Source organism: Melanaphis sacchari, unplaced genomic scaffold (genome assembly GCF_002803265.2).
Source record: "Melanaphis sacchari strain LSU unplaced genomic scaffold, SCAv2.0 Contig33_pilon_pilon, whole genome shotgun sequence".
Classification (NCBI taxonomy): Eukaryota; Metazoa; Arthropoda; class Insecta; order Hemiptera; family Aphididae; genus Melanaphis; species Melanaphis sacchari.
Window position 1 is genome coordinate 990799 of NW_020271205.1, and position 4831 is coordinate 995629.

The window sequence follows — 4831 nt, forward strand, 5'->3', positions numbered from 1 at the left end:
TAAAATCAGAGTACAAATAAGCTGTTTAATTCGAATATTATACTACATTTTTTTTTTTTTTTGTGTAAGGGTTTTACATTAAGCCTTTTATATTAAGGTGTTGAAAGCGGCGATTTTCTATTTTTGTCCAGTATACGTTAAATATAGAAAATTAGACTTGTTTTCATTCTAACACATCAATTGATTTAGCAAAGTGATAAGAATTATAAAAATAGATTTAAATTTGTCGTAAGTCTACTGGAGATTGGGATTCCTAAATTTTTGATTTTATAACCTAAAAAATGTCATCAATAAATAAATAAATAAAATATTTCAATTCTTGGATAAGTTTATGTTAAAAACTCAAAAAAGTAGGAATTCGACCTCAAGTAGATATAATGAAAGATTTAAATCTGTATTTATAATTCTTATTGCTTTATTAGATCAACTGGTACGTTGAAATGAAAACAACTCTAAATTTCTGTATTTCACGTATATTAAATAAAGACAGAAAATCACTGTTTCTCACCTTCTTAACCAAAAAACGTTTTGATCGGTAGAGTTATATATAGTCTATCCAAAAAAAATATTATTGCTTAATTGAGCAGCAAAGGCATTGAAATTACTCAAGTTTTTTTTTCAGAATACATGTGTGATATATAAATTATAAATATGTGTAGTTTTCTTTTGATAATGAATATGTTCAAATTCAGAAATTATTTATTTTATATTTTTAAAAAATTATATTGCTATTTATTCAAAATTTGAACTAGTACTTTCTTAGTTTTTAAAATGTTTATACTAAGGATAGCGATAATTAATTATGGTTTAATAAAAATATAATATATGCATGATATTTTTAAATTTAGTATTTATTTTACTCGGACCATTTTTACAAATTATAAACGTTGATAGATAATAATTATTACTGACATTTTTAAAACACCATATCCCCTCTATATTTTAAGCTTATTATTATGGACTTATTATCTTTAGTATACAGAGTTGAAAAAATTAAAACTACTTGATTGAACTTTGATTTTGATACATTGAAATTTTCAGAAAAGTTATCCGATTAATAATTAATAAGATAAAGTAGTAAAAGTTCATTTTAAAATAGAAGTTTGTATTTCTATAGGATAATTTTTAATTAAAAACAACTATTTAAAATAAATAATAATATAAATTATTTTGCTTTAATGATAAGTTTAAGGGCAATTATTTAAGGTTTTGGGAATGAAATTTTCAACCAATCTGATGATCACGGATGTTGCAGCTGTGTTTTAAATATCTTTAAATATATTTTGAAATAGGGTATACAATGTTGTAAAACTAAAATAATATAAATTACGTGATAATAAACCACTACATCCTAACCACTGCGAAGTATAATAATGGTATCTAACACAAATTGTATTATCTCAGTATGAGAAAACGATCTGCCGACTGCCACGCATTTAACTTTAATACATATCGTATACAATATAAAGTGCATGTGTTCCAATGCGTCTTAAAATGTTTAGGTTCTAGAGTAATGTCAAACAAAATAAATTGTTTTTTTTCTGGCTGCTTGTAGATTGATTGTTCTAATAACGCGTTTACATTGTTAAAAGTTTAAACGGGGTTTTGGACATCGGAAGCAACAATTATTGTTATTTATGAATACACATTTAAAAACTTTCAGGCGCTTTTGTCTGCATAACATACGATCAGTACAACTTAAGCTGCAAGTATATATGCGTAGTATGTAAGAAATGAAAAATAAAATAAAAAAACATGCTAAAAGCTTTTATTTCAAATATCTAAAGACGTCGAAGAACAAATTAGCAAGATTACTTTTACGACTTATTATAGTGTTTATGTTAATCAATTTATGAAACAATTAGGGATGTATTTTCAAAATTCGAAAAAAAGTCCACAAATAAAAGTCATAAATACAAATTAAATGTATTTTTCTCGTTATCGTTAAGATTTACGCACCGGCCATTTAAAGTTTATCGCTGAATTTTATCTTTAAACAATTTCGTAATACATATAGATGCACATTAAACTATGTATTATTGCTTGTCGAATCAAGTAGATACTTGCTTCGACGGGCAATACTTAACGAAGCTAGCTTAATAGCTTGTGTTATTTTATATTACATAATATTTAGCTTTTTAAATTCGAACTAACCGGTAATATTTGGGTAAATTATCGCTTAAGGCGATAACGTGTGACAACTAACTCGACGAATTTTAATGGATACTGAGGACGGTATTTCATCTGAAATAAGTATGTTTACTTCAAGTGATTATTAAAAATTAATTGTATTCTTTTTCAAACATTTTTTATTTTATTAATAGATAATGTATAAGTTACCCAGCCCTCACGCACGTTGAACTAATATCAGAACCATCGGAATAGTAGATAGTGCATTACATATGACATATTAATGAGGTATAAATTCTTTAAAATTGTTCATTGTAGTCATTTATTCATTCTGCTATTGCTTGTCCAAGAATAATTTATGGTATTTGATTTTTTTTTTTTGATTTACACAAATTTGCATAAATTAAAAAAGTTATAGTTTAAATGTTGACATTATAGCTGAAAACCACTGCCTTTTTTTCTTCCAAAAATAATAACAAGAAAAACTTTATTACTTTTTATCTTTCAAATTAATGAAATTGATAATATATTTTTTGGCTTAGATCCTGTAACTAAAAGTAAAAAAAGATAAACTTTGTATTTTAGCAAAACTCATAAATTTGTTACTTGTATTAATTTCGTTGAAAGATAATAATATTTTATAAGTTTCAGTTGACTGTAACGATCATACATTACTTAGTAGACTAATGATTATGGTTTTTTGGAATAAAAATAAAATAATTTAATTATATTAAAATATGTAGGTTTTTTTTGAAAACATTAACTTATGAGATATATCCATCGTTTTAGTTAAACTATGAAATAAGTTAGAGCTTACAAATATGTTAAAAGTTATTAATTATTTATATGTCTAATAAATATATATTTTATAATTTAATAATATATTAAATTTATGAGGATTCCAAATATTGAATAAACCTTACATATTGCCTAAAGAAAAGTGTGTAAATATATTAAGGTTATAATATATAATAAAGTTACAAAACTAATACATATTTGTGAAAGCATTCCTGTAATCGATGATATAATTTAAGGGGAGGATTTTTGTTTTTGTTGTTGTGGAGTAAGTTGTATTATAATAACAATTGTTTTGGACAGAAGAAAGTGTTTTATTATAGCCGGCTACCAAATAATACTTTTTTTGTATCTAATGTACTTGTTGTATTGTGTTGTGTTGAGTGTTGTATAGTGTTAAATTGTAGGTTTTATTTTTATTTATAATCAGGATTACGAGTTAAAACATTTTATTCACAAGATGGTATATCTTTTTTTTTGAACATTTAAAATAGTTGAAATGTTTCAATTTATGCATTGGTATCAATTGCTTGTTTTCAAATATTTACCATAATTATTATTATCTTTAATTATTCCTTTATAAATTGATCAGGTCTATATTTCTAAAAACTAAAAATGTTAATTATTCAACTAGAGAATCATAGTACTTCGTTATGTTTTTATTAACAGCAAACTTATAAAGTTAAGTTAATTCATAAACTGTTTTCATTAAAATTTAATCAATTAATTTTCAACATCTTAATAGACTATTATTTTTTTTATTACTTAAAAAAATACTCAGTGCCACTCTTAATAACCTGCCATACAAATATATTTGTACTAAGGTTTCAAACTATCATAAACACTGATAATTATATACTAGTAGGATATTAAGATAATATTAAAATTAGATCTTATACATTTTAAAATATTTCTATCACACAAAAAATAGACAATGGATAAAATTATTTTAAACTGAATTCTTGAGATAAAGGACTCTGGATTGGCACTACGGACTTTTTAAATTATTTTTCATATTTTACATAATTTAAATTACTTAGAAATCAAGAATTTAAAAGTTCTAATTGTAAATAAAAACGTATTAAAAAAATACAAAAATATTAACACTTATACAAACAAGAAAAATTAATACTTCTTTAAAAAAAAATTAATTTTTTATAATAATAAAAATGATTATATAGAAATATGGAACATAATAATTTGTATCTGTTGTTCTACAGCACGTATATGTACCTATATTGCCTATACATTGCGCCGTACATTTAATGATACATCAGATGAGTTTACCAGGTGTTGAGGAATTTTTTCAGTTTCCTTCAATTCAAGATGAACCACTCAAAATAGATTCTGAGAAGAATTTTTATAATTAAATTGTTTATAGCTCTTTATAAAAGTGTAAAAGTGTGAAATTTAAAAAATAATAAATATGGTCAATTTGGTTTACAAATTATTCTACGTAAATATAATATTTTGTAGTTATTTATCTAATATTACGGTGTCTTGGTAAGTAGTTATTTTTTTTTCCAATTTTATTTTGTGAAAATCTCAACTTTCTTTTTACTGGTTATTGCTTTTTGCGCATCCGAGGATAGGTCATGTAAATTGAATATTGGTGCCAATTTATGCTAATTGTGTCATTATTATTAGAAAAAAAAATCAATATTTTCTATTGGGTGGTGTTGGTATAACGTATACATTTAAATCTCTTTGTTAAAAAGCAAGGTGGCTATTTATTTTATTTTGTTTCTTGAACATAATTTACCATAATAATACATCACAAAATATGTGGGTACAAGGTAGGTTAGCGTACACTTACCGGCGTTCCAAATCCATTCAACAATGCAAACGTCATAACAACTTCTGTGATTAATGTATTCATATGATAATGTTTTAGTAGTGAGTGCAG